The sequence below is a fragment of the Ipomoea nil genome, unplaced genomic scaffold (genome assembly GCF_001879475.1).
Source record: "Ipomoea nil cultivar Tokyo-kokei standard unplaced genomic scaffold, Asagao_1.1 scaffold0261, whole genome shotgun sequence".
Classification (NCBI taxonomy): Eukaryota; Viridiplantae; Streptophyta; class Magnoliopsida; order Solanales; family Convolvulaceae; genus Ipomoea; species Ipomoea nil.
Genome location: NW_017616689.1, coordinates 557,158 through 579,440, shown reverse-complemented (window position 1 = coordinate 579,440; position 22,283 = coordinate 557,158). Strand labels below are relative to the sequence as shown.

Sequence of the window (22,283 nt, the reverse complement as noted above, 5' to 3'; positions counted from 1 at the left end):
AACACCCCCGATTTTCACAATTTTCAAAAACATTTAAAGCTTAATAAAGAGATAAAGTCTACTCATCGAGATTAAAGTAACGCGGAAGCAAAAGACAAAATTCGGGGAATGTCATGCCACACCTATACATCTATAGGTGTACAGGCTAAAATCTAAACAAACGTATAAGTCATGATCATAACACTCCATGGCTCATAGGCCCAAAAATTCTATCTAAAACAGTCAAGGGAGCTACACTATCTAACAACAGCTAGCGCGCACTCTAAAAGCTACTCAAGACTTGTAAAGCAACATAAAGAAAGGGGACGACGCCCGGTCAGCGAACATTGCTGGTAACCTACCATTACACGTTAAATAGCATATATAGATAGTATAAATCAAAACCATTTTCGAAATGAAATACAGTATATATATCATTTCAAAAGTCAAGAGAGAAGTCAACTTCAAAGACTCTTTCACACTCTCAAAGGAAGAAGGGAAATCAACATCCCAAGACAACAACAAGACAAGATTACCAACTTTAACAAATACAACTCGAGATGTATTCTACTGGTCACAAAGTAGAATACATCACGACATACTCATAACAAAGAATACACAATCACACACTGGCAACTATATGTCACAGTGACAACTACATGTCACAAGATTCACACAATTCCAACCTTATGCCCTGTTCCAACCATATGGCTACCCCCGGCCTTATTACAGTTCCAACCATTACCTCCGAGTGCCACCCTGTACTTCTGAGTCCAACCTTATACCGCCAGGGGCCATCGTCCCCACTCCAACAATCTCCAACAAAGTTTCCGACATATGAGTACACGAGGGTACCATTCATTTCATTCACACAATCTCCAACATATGAGCCTACGCTCAGGTCACACCACCAATTTCAATGATAGTCACACAAGAACCACATTGGTACCTTGGAGATTAAGTCCCCATAAACCTTAATCGTGCAATCAAGGTACCACAAGTACACACATTTTTATCACCGGAATCAATCAATGGATCACAACAAAGATATGAAACCGTACTCAACAAGAAAAGATTACAATCCGACACCAACGATGGTCAACGCAAGTTGCCAATCTTAATGGGAAAGAACAAACCGTACACACTAGCATTTCATCATCAAACTAGCATGCTTATCCAACGGGTAAACCAAAAGTAGTTCCATAGAACATACAAGACTCATCATAGTCCAACGAATCACAAAGTTGGAAACAGCACGATTCAAGACACCAAAATCCTACATGGATTCCTAACATACCGTTCTAGACATACGAAACATCAAGAAGACACTCAAATAACCCAATAAAACAACATCGGGAGGTCAAAACATCATACCGAGTCAAAAAGATCACAGGGAACAAATCCCCGAACGACATCAACAGTGTACCCCGCGGTGGGGCCACGGTTGGACCTCCACCCGTGGGTACATGCACCCACAAGGCTAGTTCCCCGCGGGTGGGGCGGTAGGTAGGCCACTGCCCGCCATTTCGCCCGCGGGTACACCCCTGTACCACAAAACATCCCTTCGGGGATTTTCAACATCAAGTCCAAATTCAAGTCCAAAACACCCAAAATCTCACACAATACAACAATATGACTTGAACCCAAGAAATAGCTAAGCAATGGCATACAAGAATCCTAATAACAAGCTCTAAACATGCATTACCACAAGACAATGCATCAAATCTCACATTTCAACACAAGAATCACAAGTAAAAGCCAAGAAATCATCATATAAGTAATAAAATAGGTTTTGTAAAGCATGGATTACCTTTGTAGCCTAACACTTCACTTTTCTCACCCTTAAAAGCTTCTCCTAAAGCTCTTCTTCAATACCAACTTCATAAACACACCACAAGACAACAAAGATTCTATTTTTAGAAAAAGACATCTAAAAAGATACTAAAAACACCAAGAGATCAAGGATCTTACCCTCCCCTATGCTCAAGGTTAGGAAAGTATGAATCTTGGAGGCCAACTTGTAGAATCTAAGATGCCCAAAATTTGGCTTGGAGATGAAGCTATCAAATTTCTAGAGAGAAGGTAGAGGTTTTGTGTTTAGAGTGTTGGTGGATGAAATGAAAGGATGATGCTAGGTTAGCTTGGAACACAATCTTTAGGTAGAAAGACTTCTTTGCCCTTACTAAAGTTGGAAGAATAAGGAGACAAGGGAACAACTCATAAGGCTTAGGCTACAACTCTTTGACTTGGATTGACTAGTAAATTTCTAGTCCTCCGACTATTGAATTTTCAGGATTTTAAGAATAAATTACCAAATAAGCTAAGATTAATTATCTAATTAATCCTTAAATAGAGTTTGGATTCATGGGGTGTCACATGAAGTCTTGGCTTGGATCCCTTGAAGAATTATGAAGATGAAATCTTAGGGTTTCATGAAGAGAAGAGGGAGTGGAGAGCAAGAGAGAAGGGGAAGATGTTTAGGTTTAGTCTTGCTAGGGTAAGAAGCTAAAATGCTGAAAAACATCACACAAGAGTAAGGCATTACATGGGCTAGGGCTTTTATTTAATTCAAGGAAATTCAAAGTGGGCTTTTGAAATTGTAAGGAACATGGATATAACAATGTTTACATGAGCTTGGACTAGAAAGATTAAATATGCAAAGTATATATTAAAGCCCATACTAGTAGTCTTAGAAGGACCCAATTATACTTATATATAAATATGGCTTAGAATATTTGGGTTTGGAATAAATACTAGGCTAGGATTATTTAAAGTAGGAAAATTGGGCTCATTGGATGAGGAAATTAATTCCCAATTAAGAAAGTACTCGTAAGGATTGGTTCGGAAATTAAGTAAAGATTTTCGGGGTGTCACAGTAGCAGATTGCCTAACTTAGACTAATTCCACCCTATCTTTACATCCCAGTAGTCTACGACATGAGCATATAGAGTTCTAGAAGTGGTAGACTGATAGAGATTGACTCCACTAGTGGCCGATGACCTACCCAAGAATCTAGCCAGAATAGGGTATTTCTGCCATTTCTAACCAATTTTCTAGTGGCCTTATTGAGAGTTGGCACAGCCTTTAGGATTCCTTTCTAGCATTAGACATCTTCAACTTTGGTTGCCATGTGGAGGGGTCTGTGCTAGGTATTGCATATTCGGCTCTCATTATCTTTGTCCATAGCCAGTTTTCATTCACCTGCAGCCTCCAACCCAGTTTGGCTAACAATGAAATATTCATGGCTTCTTGTTTCTGAATTCCTAATCCCCCTTGATCCTTGTCCCGTGTGACTGTTTTCAAGCAACTAAATTGCATTTTCTTTCACTCTCCGCACCTCCCCATAAGAAACCGCGGATCAGCTTCTCAATGGATTTGACTACCCCTGCTGGGAGGCACTGGCGGAGCCACAATGGGGGCAGTGGGGGCATCTGCCCCCACTCCCCCATCCCTTAGATATTGTATATATATAACATATACCAAGTTGTATGCAAAGGTTTACTTAGTTTAGATGGCAAGGCTTTTGTTTTTATATGGAATGGTCACTAGTTCGAATCCTAAAGCACTTATTTGTGAAGTTTTGCTCCACTGCTATCCAGTATGTAATATGTTTATATGCAATGCAATGTATGTGACTAATGTGAGTTATATGTATGTATATGTGACTAATGTGAGTTATATGTCTTAAGTTATTTTCATATTATCTGTATATACATGTTTTGTGCATAGTCCATTGTTTATAAGTTACGAGTTTATATACATGTTTTGTGCATAGTCCATTGCTTATAAGTTACAAGTATTTTTTTTTTTTTTTTTTTGCTTCGATATACATGTTTTGTGCATAGTCCATTGTTTATAAGTTACGAGTTTATATACATGTTTTGTGCATAGTCCATTGCTTATAAGTTACAAGTATTTTTTTTTTTTTTTTTTTTTTTTTGCTTCGGTTATGAAAAAAATCTTTAAAAGAAATTTTACTTTCGAGGATTCATTAGTCAAGTAGAATTTTGCCCCCACTCACAAAAAATCCTGGATCTGCTTCTGCTGGGAGGAGAGAGGTCTGCATTGTATATAGCGGGATGGCTGATAGTACTGCTTGTGCTAGTGTTTTTCTGCCTGTAAATGATAAGGTCTTCATTCTCCATCCTGATAGCCTGTTCTGGATTCTATTAATTAGGCCATCAAAATGAATCCTTCATGAGCCTGCCATGCAGTGAAGGAACTCCCAAAAATCTGCCCAAGTTTTATGTTTTAGGGATACCAAGCACCTTAGTGATGACTTGCTGACTGTCTGCATGTGTGTTCCTTGAGAAATAGAGGGAGGATTTCTGGAAGTTTACCCGTTGTCCAGATTGGCTACAAAATAAGTCTAGATAATGCTTGGTGATAGTCGCTTGTTGAACCGTTGCTTCCCCAAATAAGATCATGTCATCCGCGAAGAATAATTGGGATACACAAGGACCATTTCTAGTAATCTTTATCCCTTTCCCAATCCCAGATGATACCATGCTTTCGATTAAGTGACTGAGTCATTCAATACATAGGACAAAAATCAATGGTGAGATTGGGTCGTCTTGACGGATACCCTGCTAGGCTTAAACCAGTTTGAGTGTTTACCATTTAGAGTTATGGCCAGCCTTGATGTTGATATGCAAGCCATTATGTTCCTAGACCATGTGTGGTTGAAGCCCACTTCATGCAAGGTTTCATGAATGAAGTTCCAAGATAGTCTATTGTAGGCACTTTCAAGGTTTATCTTTAGAATCATCAAATCCAGTTGTGCCTCTTTTCGAATTCATGGAGTTCAAAACTTCTTGATATGCAAGGGTATTATCCGAGATCTATTTCTCGTGAACGAAACTTGACTGATGCTGTCCAATCAGTTTCTGCATTATAGCATTCATTCTTGTTGCCATTGCCTTCGAAATGATTTTATAGGAGATGTTGCACAATCCAATCGGTCGAAGTTGCTTGACCTTTTTGGGTTTGGAACTTTGGGAATAAGTGCTATCAACGTGTCATTGCAGCCTTCAGGTAGAGTTCCGGTTTCAAAAAACTTCATGGCGAGGTTGGTGAGGGTTTCGCCCGCTGTTGTCCAAGTCTGTTGGAAGAATCCTGCATGATAGCCGTCTGGCCGAGGCACTTTGAAAGGTGCCATATCAAATAAAGCTTCCCTGATTTTCGTCTGCTAAAAAGGTTCATTAATTTGCTGCCAGTCAGAACCGTGTAGGTTGGGAAAGGTCCATTCCAGCTTGCTTGGTTCAAGGTCGAGCCTTCCTCTGTATAAAGCTGGGCGAAATAGTTACAAATGTGATTCAGTACTGAAGCTTCGTTTGATAGCCGATTTCCTTGCTCGTCTTTGAGCCTAGTGATTCTGGTAGAAGATTTCTTTGCTGCCGTAGCAGCATGGTAATATCTAATATTACGACCGCCGGATGTTATCCATTCTTCGCGAGATCTTTGGAACCATAATAGTTCTTCTTGAAAAATTAAAGGATCTCCTTGAATTCCTTGCACATTTTTTTGTCCAGCTTAATCAAGTCTCACCTGAACTGATTAGCAAGGCTGCGCTGAACACCTTCAATTCTCGCTAAGAATCTCTTTTTTCTATAGAATATATTGCCAAATGTGTTCTGGTTTCAACTTTGTAGCTTCTCTGCTAGTATTTTTTTTTTTGTGAAGTTCGACATCTTCTTTGGAGTTCCAGTTCATCTTGACAAATTGTATGAACTCTGGATGCGTGATCTGAACTTATTTTGGGAATGTGATTTACTTCTGCTTCTGAAAACTGGATTCTCCACTCGGCATTACACAATGCCCGGTCTAGTCGTGCTCCTCTAAAAGATGAAGAGTTCAGCCATCTGCTCCAAGTGAATTTTGCCCCGGAGTAGCCAAGGTCCATCAGTCCCTCCCTAAAAATCCAATTGTTGAATCCTGCATAGCGAATAGAAGAGAAGCTGTCACTATTCGATATCTCTTCCCTATTCAATACTGAGTTATAGTCACCAGAGGAAAGCTAAGCACCATGGAATTTTAATACATCTTGGGAGAGTTCTGCAAACATCTCTCTTCTAATAGCATGATCCGGTTTTCCATAAACTATGGAGAGATTCCAAGTTTGTGCATTATCTTCAGTGATTTTCAAAAACTATAAACTGGGGATGGGTATGGAGGACATCCACCAAAATATTTTCTTTCCAGAATACCCAGATTCCCCCAAAGAAACCCACGGCTTCAACCCTTAGCCATTCATCGAACCCCAATTCAAAACAAATAGTATTCGCATGGTCTCCGGATACATTGGGTTCAAGGGGACAAGTGATTACAGGTTTGTAATCGCAAAGATGCTGGTTAAGGGTGCGACAAAATGTTTGTGATGTCGCACCTTGGAAGTTCCAGACAAGCAAATTCATTAGGAAATTATGAGAAAAGAAAAAGCTCAATTGAGCATGCGGGGGTCCGCAACCAAGCCAATTTGGCTAGTGCCTCTACCATTTTCATCCATTGCATCCTTTGGAGTATCACAGTAAAAAAAATCCATTCAATCACCTGGTGGAATGTTGAGGATGGGGGATTTATCAACAAAAGGTGACGGTCGGGTCCGGGTCTTTAGGTCGATGATGCACTACGGTTCTTGATGTGTTCCTCTTCAGTTGCTACTTTCCGTAGAGTATTTAGTCTGCCTCCTCTTCTCTTGTAATTAATGTACGTTCTGAGTTGTCCGGATGCCTCTAGGATGTTGCATAAGTGGGAACAATGTTTCTGGTTCCTCATTGGGATCGCAGCCAGAAACATTTTCCATCGAGGGTTCTCCAGCCATTTGTCCTTGAGACCTGGGTTTGAAGGCCGTCTCCCCAACTTGGTGTTCATTTTCCAGGTCACCCAGAGGAGAAAAACGGGAGTTATACAGCTGGTTGTTGTAGATTGTCGTTTTGCTCATGCCGGTTGTCTATTTTGGTTGTTCTCGTTGTCAAATTTTCTTGGAGCTCTCCGTTCTTTCCTTGTTACCAGCATCCATTACCCAATTTTTTCCTTAGTTGGCACTTTCATGTCGACGGCTTTCTTGAGCAGTGCCAATTCGTAGGACATATTTCCAACTGGTTCCATCTCGTTATCCTCTTCCATTCGGCTGGTGTCAGGTGGTTTGGGTATTCCCGCTTCTTGACCACATTCTTCTTGTCTGTGTCCATACACACCACACTTAAAACAAACTAGATGAATTCCCTCCTCAACAGGGGCAAATTTGAACATAGCTAGTAGCGGTTTGGTAATATCTACTTCCACGCAAATTCTTGCGAATTTTTCTCTTGATACCAGACTGGTTGTATCATCCACTTTGATCGATCGGCCGATCTTGTTTCGTATCTTCATCAAGATGTCTTCGTCGAAATACTCGATTGGAAGGGAAGGTAGTCGAACCCTGGCCAGGATTTTCTCCGTCTTGTCCGTGTGGGGATCGAAATTTGGCGACCATTCTTGAACGATTAATTAGTGATCTAGAATCATCCATGGGCCTTCAAATCTAGCGTTGTCGTAATCACGCTGAGACTCAAATCTTGCGAGGAAATAATGTTGATCCAAATCAATAAGCTCCATATGGTTTTCTGGTTTCCATAACGATTGCAAGCGACGAAGAAGAAAGTTGTGGCCTATTGTCTTGCCGAGTAAACGTAATATGAGAGTGCGTCGTCAAGGGAGCCTGATTCTTGCTTTTTCTTCCTTCATCCTAGGGCAATCTGGCTCTTCTTGATCCTCTATCGCCTCGTCATCGGACACAATCTCGTCTTCTGTTCCTATATAATCTTCCCTATATTGCATGAAATCTCGCATACTCATTTTGTAATTAGCAGAGGGTGGTGAGTTGGCGCCCGTGATGGGGTTCTCATTTGTTGGTGATAAGAGTGTTTCTGAAACGACCTCCGGTAGGTGGCTGATATCCGGAAGCTGCGTCGGAGAGCCGTGGCATTTAGACTTCTTTGTGCTGTGTTCAAGGAGGTCTTGAACTATCGGTGACGGTTGTCCGATTTTGGGTGACTCTGTTATTGGGAGCATTTTCTCATGGCTATGGTATTTTTTTGTATTTAATTTAATAAATGTATGTAATACTTTGTATTCAATAACTACTAGTATTTGACCCGTGCGATGCATGGGATGTTATTTAAACATTTTTAGTTATGTGTATTTTATGTTAAGATTTGTGTGATATATTGGGGAATACAGTGCCAAAACGTAGGAAAATTGTGTCTTACTAATAGTTGCAAGGTGTTGGTAATATAAAAACAATACATTACAAAATTACAAATTATTGAAAACTTCATGATATACAACATTAGTGGTTGATGTAGTAGTTGCACTTGAGTCTTTTACAATCAATATTTTCAAACCGTCTGGATTATTAACCCGAGATGCAGCTACGTACAACTGACCGTGTACAAAAACCGGTTTCTTTAGTATTAACCCTACATGACTCAACGTTTGGCCTTGACTTTTGTTTATGGTCATCGCATATGAGAGCATCAATGGGAATTGCCTTCGTTGAAACTTGAACGACAATCTTGGATCCGAGGATGACATTGACATTCGGGGTATTAACACTTTTGTACCTTTGTTGGGGCCAGTGAGAAGCTCACCTTCAATAACATGGTCTGCTAACTTTGTGATTATCAACCGAGTTCCATTGCACAACCCAAGAGAATGGTCAATATTTCTCATTAACATTACTGGTGAGCCAATTTTCAAATTCAGTGTATGATTTGGTAGACCCGACACACGAATGCTGTTTAGGAATTCCGGGGTGTGTACATCTCCAAGTATACCATTATCACCGTCGGCTTTGCATACTGCGTCTGAACTATAGTAGATCCTATTTTCGGCATCATGCAGCTCAGTCATATATTCATTTACTGCGTTGACAACGTCCAGCGTTGGTGCAAGTATAGCACGACCTATCAGATGCTCGGGGTCAGTGTTTCCAACTGCAAACATTGGAAATGTACTTTCCACAATTGCTTTAATGTCGTCGCCCCCGGATGATACTAACATGTGGTTCGGTATTTGGACTTCTGCGAATCCGTCATTCCTGCCACCCAGCTTCCCATCGCCGATATTGGCAATCCAGTTAGCAAACTCTGTTAATGCCTGACGGTTCACACCATTGTTAGCCGAACTTAGCCTTAGGTTTTTCGTCAATCTCAAAACTTTGCAACTATCCCATAAATATGATGCATTTATAGCGGACGAAACAATGTCTTGACGTGTACCTTTTGGAACTACTGGCAGAATTTGGCGGAAATCTCCACCGAGTACCACTGTTTTACCACCAAACGCCTTCATTTCACTGTTAGGGTCAACAAAGCGCAATAAATCTCGCATGGTTCGATCTAACGCTTCAAAGCAATGTTTGTGCATCATTGGAGCTTCATCCCAAATGATCAAACTCGTTTTTATCAACAATTCAGCCAAGTCGCTACCTTGTTTAATGTTACATGTAGAGTCCTCATTTATTGCAATAGGTATTGCAAATCTCGAGTGAGCTGTTCGGCCACCTGGTAACAACAAAGAAGCTATGCCACTTGATGCAACATTTAAAACGATCTGGCCTTTGCATCGGACTGAAGCGGATAACGCTCTCCATAAAAAAGTCTTTCCTTTCCCACCGTATCCATATACAAAAAATAATCCACCTTTATTGGTTGCAATATCTTGCATAACAGTATCAAAAATGAGCCTCTGTTCTTCTGTTAGTTTGGCACACATCAGTTCAGAATCTGCCTTCAATTGTTCCGAATTGTAATTCAGTTCTTCAAAAACCAATCGATTTTGAAACAAACTTGTATTATCAGTACTTGGTGTGGGCATCGAAGGAAAGTCTTTTAAAGACTTGTTCTGTTGCCCCAACAGGTTTTCCAATTCCAATAATCCAAAGTTCTTTTTCTCTTCCTCTGTTAAGACCAAATCTGTTACAATAGCAACATCCAAATTGTTATACTTATAACATAACAAAATTGTTGAAAAGTATATTGTAAAAAAAAAGTTATTTTACCTTGTTGTTTTAATATTCTTCTTTGATAGTGTTGAGCATCTTCACACAGATGTTGCCAAACTTGATTCCAAACATTTTCGGGTCTAATAATTGAGGATGATGTTAGTAAAACAACAAATAGCTTCCTCAATGAATGTGCAGTTGACCAGTAGCTTGCCTCATTTATAGCATCAACGTACTCTTTATTGTCATCTAGCAATCCATGCGCATAACATGCATCTCTAAAGGTCAAGTACTCAACACCGTTAATTGTCCTAATATCTTTGAAACTTTTTGGTCCACGGACTATGTTCAATAGACATCTCAAATAATATATTTCACCTGAAGCTGGAGGTACATAGAATATTCGACCAATTGAGGATCTATTGGTCTTTCTTGGATGCCATTCACGAATGTCTTTTTTCCAAACAAATTTGGTAGGCATCTCAATGTAAGTCAACAAACTCGCTTCTTTGAAATTCTGGTTGGCTAAAAACCATGCATTAAACATACTTTGACCAACGGTTTCTCTATTGTGTACATTATCAATACTATCATCGTCTTGGAAAACAACTGATTGGCAATCCGGCAAGTGGAAGATTAATCGCTCAACTGGGGGAGTCCTATACTGGACTTCAAAACTAAACAATCTCCATGCTGCTTCGCATGCAGATACATATCTGCAATCATAGTACATGTTTATCTCATCCACAATCTCATTACCCGCTTCATCCATCGAAGTCTTATAAAACTCAGCAGTTACACGGTCGTTGCCCTTGTTTACGTACTTGAAGAGGTACTTGATTGACCTAGATTGGTTACACCACTCTACATTAATGTGAGATTTGTATTTCAAAAGCAAGTACCGATTATGTGGTACAACATATCTATTATCCAACTCTATTCCATTCTTTTTTATTGTCCTCTTATCATCCCTTCTTCGATACCACGGGTAACCATCTTGGTCAAAATGTGATGCATCAATGTATCTTTTTGGAAAATGCTTTGAACACTTGCCATTTGCCATGCACGGGGATTTAGTCCTTGCAGCACCGCATGGGCCGTGCAGCATGAATTCTTCGACAACTTTGTAATACTCAATGTCTGAATGCTTGTCGGGAATCTCGGCTGAAACGATCGTGTCCATAAAAACCAGGTTGGCAAAGTCGTTGGTCGCTTGTAGGAACAGCAATATGTGGGTATGCGGAAGACCACGTTTTTGAAATTCAATTGTGTATATTACTATCAGAAAAGCATTCATATTGTAAGATAGAAGTATTATAATAACAATAATTATTATTCTAAAAAATGACAATTATAAGCTCATGCAGTACGCACCTGCCTTTACACGACCAAATAGTTTTTCATTCTTTATTTCTTTAATTAAATAGTCTAGCTTCAGTTTGAAAACACGGCAGACAATGTCGGGACGATCTTCAGCTTTCAAGTTTCTTTTCTCCAAGAATCGTTGTATCTCGGGCCATTTAGGATTACATGTAAAAATAATAAACAGATTTGGATAACCTATGAATCTGCAAATTGCCATGGCGTCTTGATAGTTCTGTATCATGTATCTTGCTCCTCCAGTGAAACTTGATGGTAATATTATTCTTTTCCCTTGAGAGCTGGGTTGAACTTCACTGCGAGTCAACGCATCAGACAAACCTTTGTACGCCTCACACCTCAGAGCTTTTTGATTTGACCTAATATAGAGCAACCTCGAAGATTCAACCATAGTATACACATCAACCAAGAATTGTTGGAATAACCTTCTGGCATACATTATTGTTGAGATCTCATTTGAACTTTCGTGTATACGGAACGCGAAGTACTCTCTTTGTGAAACACTCTTTCTTGAAAAATCTCGTTTTGTACCAAGTGTTGCAAAATGTATATCTTCTCGAAAACCATCCTCCCCGTATGGAAATAAGATTGGGTATTGCAATGGTAAATAGGCCGGGTTTAATTCATTTATTCGTTTCAGTGCTCCAGACCTACACTCGACAACAATATCCCGTTGACCCATGTAAGGGTCTATATCTCCAACAATGAGTGCAGCAACCTCAGAAGTAGTTGGTAACGCATAAGTCCTGGCATCTTTAGTCCTCTTTCCTATTAATCTCATTCTGGTTTGACTTTGAGGATTAGACTGCAGAAACGACTTGGCCATTCGGAATGACTTAACCAACACATTGTGTTCATCTAGAACTTGCTTAATGTCATGTACTACCTCACTATGCAACGCAGAACCATTGTTTTCGGCACTAAAAAAGGAAGAATAAATAATATAATATACTCTGTATTAAGCCATGATATACCAAAAATATTGCAGTAACACAAAAGAGTATACCTCAAAGAGTTTAAGCGATTTTCTATCTCATTCTCTGTATCGTGAATGTATAATTGGGCAAATTTCGGTTGAATGCCATGTGAAGGTAATAAGCTTCCAATCCGATGAAAATTTTGACCATTGATACAGAATATCGGCGGCGATGTTCCGTTGTTAATAGTTCTATCTATTTTTTCACCCATCGACGTAAAGCAAACCATGTTGTTATATGACCTTATATTCTTTAAAAAACATTTATTTTTATCGTTTGATGTAAAGAATAGCTCATACAGCTTTTGAGGAGGCTTTGTCATAAATGGCAACTTTATTTTACCATTTACACAACACGCAGAGTATTTTGGACTTTCACATGACTTTGAATTGCTTGACCTTTCATTGTACCAAAAAATTGAATTACAATGCTCGCAAAGATACTCTGGATCACCAAGATCGAAATAAAAATCTAAAAAAAAAATATATTAGTTAGCATGATAATGTATTTTACTGTAGTCCAAATATAATACGTTTTTGTCCTGCCACATTTCATATGAACTCACCATTAACTGAGGGCATATTGTCATGTAACGGTTCAACAACTTCCTGAAAGTCTGGTAACAAATTGCGGTACTGCGAGATGGTTTCACTCTCTGGCTCTACCAGGACACTTTTCATATTATTGTCATTTTTAATGCAACAATTACTTTCCATCCCTAAAAGAACAATATCCAATTGTAATTAATTTGGTTATATATTAAATGAATAATTATAAATGTGTGACAATTAAAAACCTCTTCTTGAATATATGTTTATACCTATCTGCGACTCTAGCGATAGATTTAAGTCGAAGCCTAAACTTGGACAGTCAGCTTTAGGTGGATTGTTGCGGATCAAATTGACTTGACCGCAATTTGCTTTAATAATACATATTTTTTAATAAGATTCGTTAGAACAATAAATATTAAATTTGACTATATATATAATTACAATATATTTGTTGAAGTTCATACCATTCGATATGTTGCTAAATGGGATGCTGCTACTCAATTCTTGCGTTGGTGTAGTATTTATGGTCATCCGTAAAAGAGAAGATATTGTGCATTTCAACAACCACGATTGTTATTAACCAATATAAAATTATAAATGGCTACAGAATTCGTAATTAGAATGTGTAGTTTGCTATAAGGAATAAATACATCGATGGAGTGGAAATTTTGATACCTAGTTGTGAATCTGGGGTTCTATTTAAGTTGATCAAATGATTGTGGCGCTTCGTAATAGGTGCTTTTTCATGTTCCCCGTCAACCCGCGCGATATTTTCTTTAATTATATAAGAGCCGTACAAAAAACTTGTTAGGATGTTAATTATCACATCTTTAAAATTTTTTGTAGACGTTAAAAATGATTGTTTAATTTCGTACTATTGGATATGTTGCTTAATGGTATTCTGCTACCCAAATCTTGCAAAGGCGAATTCCGAATTGTCATACGAATTGCGGTCGAAGCTGTGAATTTCATAACCAAAATATGGTTAGCAACAATTAATTAGATAATTTCACTATCATATAGAACACACTTACCATTTGTCACAACACTTAAAGGTGTACTTAACGAACTTTGGAAAACAGCACGTAGGGGTGTACGATTGTGCGTATTGTTGTTGCATTCAATGGACGACATGTACGATGCATCCATGACAGTACGATTTTCATTCTCTGTAAAGGAAAAAAACAATAATATATACCCATACATGATATGTTTGGTACCTAATTTTTTGGATACATACGGAATGATTCTATTCCTAATTATAATTAAAGTATTAATATTAAACTAATATTAATACTTTACTATTTCATAATAATACTATTTTATTATACAAATATAATATATCTTAATATTATATAATATAATATCCTTTAAACGTGTAATGTTATAAACATTTGATGTTAACAAATCGCAATAATAACAAATTAGTATAATAATATTAATGATGAGGATTAATGTTATTCAAACAATTATAATAATTATTATAAGAAGAATAAACATAAAAATGTTAAGATTATTAATAATAAGAGTTTTTTCCACTTTTTGTCATATGACTTTAGTGTCTCTGTCAACTTAGGTTCACAACTTTCATTCCTGACATATGTAGTGCGTGACTTTGAATGTTTTTCCACTTTTAGTCCTTCTGGTCATCTGAGCACTACTTTTAATCGGAATCACTAAATTATCTTTTATATTTAGATTTAAGAGGGGTAAATAAGTCTTTTACCATCACTTAAATAATAAACAAAAAAATTAAAACTATTTAATTATCTTCTTCTTCCCGTATTTCATCTCCCTCTCTTACTGTAAGCACACATGTGAACAAAACCTCTACAAAATATTCTTCTCAATCAGCCAGGCCTGGACAAATTCAAGGAAGAACAAGTATAATATTGGTGTATTGGGGGTTATTGGTTAGTGCATATTTTATTGTCATGAAAAGATTGTTGGAAGCTCCATGACTGCACCTTGATCCTCTCCTCCTTCTTCTTCCACCTGCACTGCACTTTCATCCAACAACCATTTCTCAAGAAACGTTAATGGAGGAGGGTTATCATTATCATTACTTTCCTACACGTTCTGTTTATTATTCCCACTGCAACTCTCACTCTCCATTCCATTCATCAAGCTCCCAAACATCAGAATAGAATCCAAATACTCCTCCTTCGAGATCGCCCCATTGTTGTCGTTGCTCCCCGCTAATCCGCCGCCTCCGGGCTGTTCTGGTCTTCCTCCTCCTCCCGGCCGCCGCCATGGGAGGTCGTCGCCGTCAACCCCTTGGACGAAGAAGACGAGGATGAAGCTCTCATCCACCCCTCCAGTAGCCTGGAAATGTTCTTAGCGCTCGAGGCATAGAGAGGAGATGATGAAGTGGCGATCTGTGGCCTGTCAGTGAAGCTATTCTTGGAGACAAGATGATGGTGACTTATTTACCCCTCTTAAATTTAAATATAAAAGACAATTTATTGATTCTGATTAAAAGTAATCGTTTAGATTGCCAAAAGGACTAAAAGTGAAAAAAAAATATCAAAGTCAAGCACTACTTATGTCAGGAATTAAACTTGTGAACTTAAATTGACGGAGACACTAAAGTCATAGGACCAAAAGTGGAAAAAACTCTTAATAATAATATATAAGATATATTAACAATTTCTGGGTTGTTTTAACACTATTTTATAATAATAATAATAATAATAATAATAATAATAATAATAATAATAATAATAATAATAATAATAATAATAATAATTATTATTATTATTATTATTATTATTATTATTATTATTATTATTATTATTATTATTATTCGATTGTTTTGGCAATCACACCGTGATGTAGGCAGCAGAGTCACTTTACTAATCTCCTAGAAGGCTCCATTGTGAGCCTACATCGCCGGTGAGGTACGGTGGTTTCTCTCACTAAAACTGCAAATGATAAAGGGATTAGGGTTCGATTGTGAGACTCGATTAAGGTATTAATCGTTTCTCGACGGTCGTTTCCTATCTCTTGGCTATGGATTGACGATGAAGAAGATGGTACTGTGAAGCATTCACTCACCCAAACCTTTCAAAATTACTACCACTCTGAGTGTTCATAGTAGTGTCAAAGGAGTAAATCGGATATTTCCTAGTGTCAATCGTGGCATAGAGTTGAATCTGGTGAACCTAATGTTCGCCGGAGTGCATGCGTAGCTAGGGATCTCCCAGGTGAATAGAAATGTGTGCGATGTTATCAGGCGGTCAACCATTTTGGAGAAGCGGCTGTTCAAACACACGATGTGGACAATCACAACAAAAATTGGGTATTGATTTCTAACCCTAACTGTTCTAAGTTTTCAGATCTAAGTCTCGTTTATATACTATATTTGTAAATCTCAACTTAATATGGTAGACATGCATCTCGATTTTGGTAACCTGGAAATGTATCTAATGAGTTTTATTTCGATAGATTAATCTTGTGTTTCGATATTTTTTGTACAATCCGTTAATATTGGTTGGGATCGTTTTTAGTCTTTTTAGTAGAGTTAAAAAAAATCGTATAATAGTTGTATAAACTAAGACCGAATAGTATAATAAAGATAGAAGTCAATAAATTTACCTTAGTTGTTGCTGGGATGCTTGTGCTTCGACCCAATTGTGGTTGAAGATGTAAGTTTCCTCATGTACTCTAGGGGAGATGAATTGCCCAGTATAGGATTTGTGTAGTTGTGGTGCTCAACAGAGGTTAATAATATCTAATTGTTGAATATATAGGTCTAAACTGGTCAATTAATATTTGGAGACAACATTGGAAAATGGCAATCCTAATTGCTTTTGGAATACTAAAAGGTTTTGATCAGCTACTTAATGCAATGTGCCATCAATATATTAGCTCATTGATATTCTGACTACTTTTTTTTTCATTGTCCAAGTGGAATTCACAACTTTGTTTGGATGCTAATAATGTTTATTATCCCTAATGTCAGGGACTTAAATTTTTATATATGTTGTTTAATATATGTTGTTTTCCAGGTAACAAACAGTTTGGTGCTCTAATGTCATGGAGTTAAAATTTGTTGCCAATAAGTTGCTTTGGGTTTCACATCAAAAGCAACTATTAACTGGATGACCCTGAGTGGAATAGAGCACAGACTTAATAGATGCTGTGATATATTTTTAGCACATAATGGGAATTGTACTAAAGAGGTTGTTACGCTTGGGCAAAAAAGATAAGTTTTACATTTATCAAATACTCTAATATAATGTTCTTTAGGTTGAGTATAATATTCTTTCAGTGTTCTTACATTAGGTGATGTTTATAAGATTTAATTCGGTGAATTGAAATTCTCCAATTGCAGGTCTGATATACATAATCTGTATTCAACTCTAATTCTTTGGGTAGTCTTCCTAATAACAAAGAGGCTGTCAAGACTATTGGCCAAACAGTTACTAAGCACGACTCAAAGATAAGTTTTAATAGACTTAGAAATGCTCAATATAATGTGATTAACAACAATAATAAGTGTTCATTGTTACTAAATTAGATGGTGTATATAATGAGTTATCTCTTTAATTCACTATTTGTCCACTGCAGGTAAGCTGCTACACCAACGGTCCTCTACTAACATTAATTTAGGAGGCTTCCTAATCCTAAAGTTGGTGAATTCAAGGTTTAATTCACTATTCATCACTGAGTCCATAATGAACTTTGTGAACTTAATCCATGTGTTAGAAATTGACTACGATGTGGCTGCCATTAATATTTGTAATCAATAACTTTTTGGTTAAACTGCAGGTAGGATGCTATAAAGCAAATGTTGCATAAAGGACCTGGAAGTTCAGTTCAAAAGACCTGGCAGTTCACTTAAATGGACATGCATAAAGGACCTGGAAGTTCACTTAAAAGGACTTTGAAGTGAGTTTTAAGATGACAGAGGCTGGTAAGTGATAATCAGGTCTAATCATGCCTACTTGGAATAAACTCTATATATTCATTACCAAAGGGTGTTGCATTACTTAGTTTTAAAACTATTTTAATTACTTTTACTTTCTAAAACTTCTAAGGGTGTTGCATAGTCAGCAAGGGTTGCAACTGTAATGTTTGAATACTACATTCAAATTTTCAAGTTATTAATTGCAGGTTAAAACTGACAGAAGTTTGTACTAACATGGATTGGAACAAATTAAAAACATGGATTGCAACAAACTCAACTCCATTGAGGTATATTATTAAGTGGCAGAATCTCTATATATAACCTCTAAACATTTTAAAGGTGTTGGGTCTAATGTATACCATAGAGGGTTGCAGAGTTGTGATATTATTTATGTAGCTCATGCTGTACATTAATTGCAGGTTAAACATACCAGAACTCTACACTAACATGGATTGCAACAAAGTAAAGACATAGAGGTATATTTTTAAGTGGATAATGCCATCTATAAAATCTAAACATTAAAGGAATTGTTTGGTATAGCCTTTAGGTTGAAGTAATCATTTGCTGTTTTAACAGTCTTAGGGAAACTGAATAGGAGCTACATTCCTTAAAACAGTCTTACCTCCTTGTCTCTGTAGATGTCATTGATAGTACGAACTTCCATATCAGCAGATAGGGAAACTGAATAGGAGCTACATTCCTTAAAACTTGACTGGGAAATTATACTGCGCATTGGAGTCTGTTCTTGGCTAATACTGTAAAATGATAACATAAAATCAGAATCCATATTAGATGTAAAATTGCAGCTGCAAAAAAAAGAATGCAAGTACCTTTTCCTGAACTCCTCAAATGGGGGAGATTCTTGGTTGAAAAGCAGCTGTGTTACATCATAGGAGCTACAAATCTTGACATCACCACCTTTAGGAAATAATGTTATAATACACATTAGAAAGGCGTATTGGTGAATAAGTTAGGAGAAGTTATAGGATTTAATCTACTTACTTTTTAGACACACCCTAGCCCTACAAAACTGTATCAACACCAATAATAGCTCTTGTGTAGTAGAATTGTAGAATGCCTCAATCTTGCTTACGTGTTCATCCCACAAAGTACACATTAGTTGTATTCCACTAAAATTTTTTAGAAAATATATTAGAAACTCAGAAATCTCTAAAATAGAAAATAAACCATATGTACTGGAATTCAGTAGTACTCAGTATCTTCAATGGTGAAGTCAATCAACCTGGAGTTCTTGCCATTGATTAGTTTCTCCTGTGGGCAGTGTATTTCAATCACTCGACCAATAACTTCTACAAAATAATGCTTTAGAATATAGAATAGTAGACAAAATAGTAAATAATTAGAAACCATAGATTGAATGAGAGTACTGATTACCAAATAAGATTTTCTTATCAAGGCCTTCATTAGACTTGATCTCTCTAAAGGTCTTCAGCCGATACATTTTCATAGGAAATTTCACATGCTTTAAATCCTTAACCATAGTCTGATAGTTAAATTTTATCATGTACTTCTGTGGGCTGGTTTTGTATGAGTAAAAATTGGTGATAACACAAAAAATTTTTATAGCATATACTGAACCTTCAGCAAAACTGCTAAGGTACTTTTCCACGTACTCTTTGGGTATATGAGCATGCAAGAAGGACCCCTGTGTATGTGTAAATAACAAAAATAGGGACTGTAAAATCTCGGAATAGGGACAAAAATAGGAACTGTTTGAATATCGGATAAAAATACGAACTGTATAACTAAAACGACTGTCTATCTATTTTTAAAGAGTACTTACCTCTTCATCATGAAAAACAACCTCTTTTGATCTAAACTTCGATGGATCACTTCTCTCAGGAATCTGATATGCTCGCACCACCCGTAGCCTGAGAGCCTGCCTGGTATTCATCAGAGATATCTGGCTAGCAAGGACAAACATTTTTCGTTATTGAAGAAGAATCAGAGAGGCTGTTGTAGAGGGAGATTGCGAATGCATTCAGTAGTTGTATATGTGTTGTATATATAAGGTCTGATGACCTTTCGTTATTGATCATCATCATCCTCATCAATAAATACCTAGAGAATAGGTATAGGTTCGTGGGCTCAATGTCCCATATGAAAAACTGATTGCCTTAAATACAGTCTCTAATCCCATTGGACGTTTTGAAAAAATTAGGTTTCCTATATACTTTAGGCATTATACTGCGTAGACCTTTGGTTTTCCGAAGCAAAAACAATAAATTTAGCGGCTTAGTCCAAAACGTCGACGTTCGGTTTGGGCGGGATTTTTTTGCTCCTATTGTTTTGCTTTAATATATATAGAGATAAACTTTATGGATAAATAGTATAAATAGTGAAGGTTTTCTATTGTGAGACGTCAATTCTTCTTCCTCTAGATTATCTTAATTTTTCTTTCTTTAAAGTTGTTATCAATGTGTCTGCGTGGCTAATTTCTCTAGCTTGATTTAGTAAATTGAAACTCCGAAATTGATTATGCTGTGAGATTATTTATTTATTTTTGTTATATAATTTTTATGCATTTGAGTATCAAATATTCTTCTAAATTATTTTAATAGTTGTATCAATTAATTGCTAGGAAGGCCTACTAGTTATTTATTTGATATAATTATTTGCTATATTAGATAATAATTTGTGCTACAAGTCATGCTAATTTCAGTAACGACCGAGATTGATTATTGACGACTTTAGTGATAATTGATCTCATGCAGAATATTTTTCTAAATTAAATGTAACCGCTTGTGCTTGTGTTATTTAGTTTGTCAGTTTTCCTAGTTTCTATTGCGGCTATTAAATTAAATCTATAACGTTTGTCTTAGATTATTTAGTAGCTGGAAATTAGCGTTTTTTCAACCTCCAAAAAGTGGTCGAAAAATGCCAAAATTCGATCAGAAACCCTTGTTTCGACCAATTTTCCGACCACTTTGGGGATTCGAAAAAATCCCCCTCAGTATTTTCGACCACCACATCAAGTGATCGAAAATACCATCCACTTTATTAACGTTGTCGAAAAAATTGGTCGTTCACTGGGAATGATGTCGTGTATTTTCCAAATACCAAGTGGTCGGAAAGTTATTTAGTTAGTTAAAAAAATAAATTCCGACCGCTGGGTGGTCGGAAAGTAATTTAATACTACATAAATAAAATTTAAAAAAAAAAATTGTGGCCTGCAACCAGCTTCATAAGCCAATGCAGCAGCAACTGCCAAATTAGAAAAACATATAAAACGAAAGTAATAGTCTAATAGACATATTCATGCTTATAGCATACTGAACCTCACATTTTATGCAAATACAAATATTACACCAAAAACTTATAATACAAAATATTTAGTGAAGTTTATCTAGCCACCAAGCTCATTATTTCACATTAGTATAAAATCCATAAAGTCAACTTATAATACAAAATATTTAGTGAAGTTTATCTAGCCACCAAGCTCATTATTTCACATTAGTATAAAATCCATAAAGTTTGCCTCATGTTGGTTCTATCAAATAAAAAATCATAAATACATTTAAGAGAAAAACTTACAATGAAAAAACTGCCTCCTGAAACAAATAAGCCATCACAAAGTAGAGATCCTTACCCAAGTTTAGAGATTTCGAATGAGCCTTTGCATGATCTTAAGTAGGGGAGAAACCATGGAACACATGTGTTAAAGATGGATTTGCATCAGTATATTGTAAAACAGAGAAACAGAATATCATTTAAACCACTACAAGAAGAAGAAGAAGGTGAAAGCAAATTCAATAATGATCGTAGATCTCCAAGGTTACATGTGCTTAGCCAATTACCAGATGGCACATATTCATAGTAAAGGAATAAGCAACATACAAGACTTAGAAATAAATAACTACATCAGGTACCATGCATATTTTTATATAAATAAAATAAACACAAATTCATTAGAATTAATGATACCTTATCAGGATTATTTTTAGTAAGCACAGCTCCAACTGCTCCACCTAGTGACCTTCCAAACACAACTATTCTTGATGTATCAATATCTGTCCTCTGAACCAGATGATCTAATGCTGCCTATATGGAAGACAACAACATAGATTAGAACTCAAACTGAATGATATGCTTGAAAAACGGTGAGACGAAATTCTGGGAGCATACAAAACCTGAGCGTCCTTTGTTATTCCATGTTGAGAAAGGTATCCATCACTGGCACCATATCTGTTTACAAGAAAAAACAAGCTTATTATGCATCAAAAAGTTATTGCTAAGGCAAACTACAGGGGGTAAATTCAATAATTAGCATACCCTCAGTATGAAAGCATAAAAACATTGCAGTTCAATCGTTGTAACAATATCCGGACCATTTCAAGACGATGGACAATATCTGAAGTTGACTAGTTAAGGCTAAACCAAGTGTACCTAAGTAATGATAAGAAATTTGAAAACAACAAACATCGCCCAAAATAACAAGAAAAGGATACTTCCAACATTTTCCTGAAAAAGGAGGATAG

General features: G+C 36.8%; 1 long non-coding RNA gene across 1 annotated transcript; it reads left to right on the top strand.

Annotated features, from left to right (window-relative positions):
• Positions 1 to 3,380: 3,380 nt before the first annotated feature.
• Positions 3,381 to 22,206, top strand: LOC109147364. Its single transcript, XR_002048640.1, has 4 exons — positions 3,381 to 3,462; positions 9,374 to 9,377; positions 18,339 to 18,350; positions 22,197 to 22,206. It is a non-coding gene; the product is annotated as an uncharacterized LOC109147364 (long non-coding RNA).
• Positions 22,207 to 22,283: the final 77 nt, after the last annotated feature.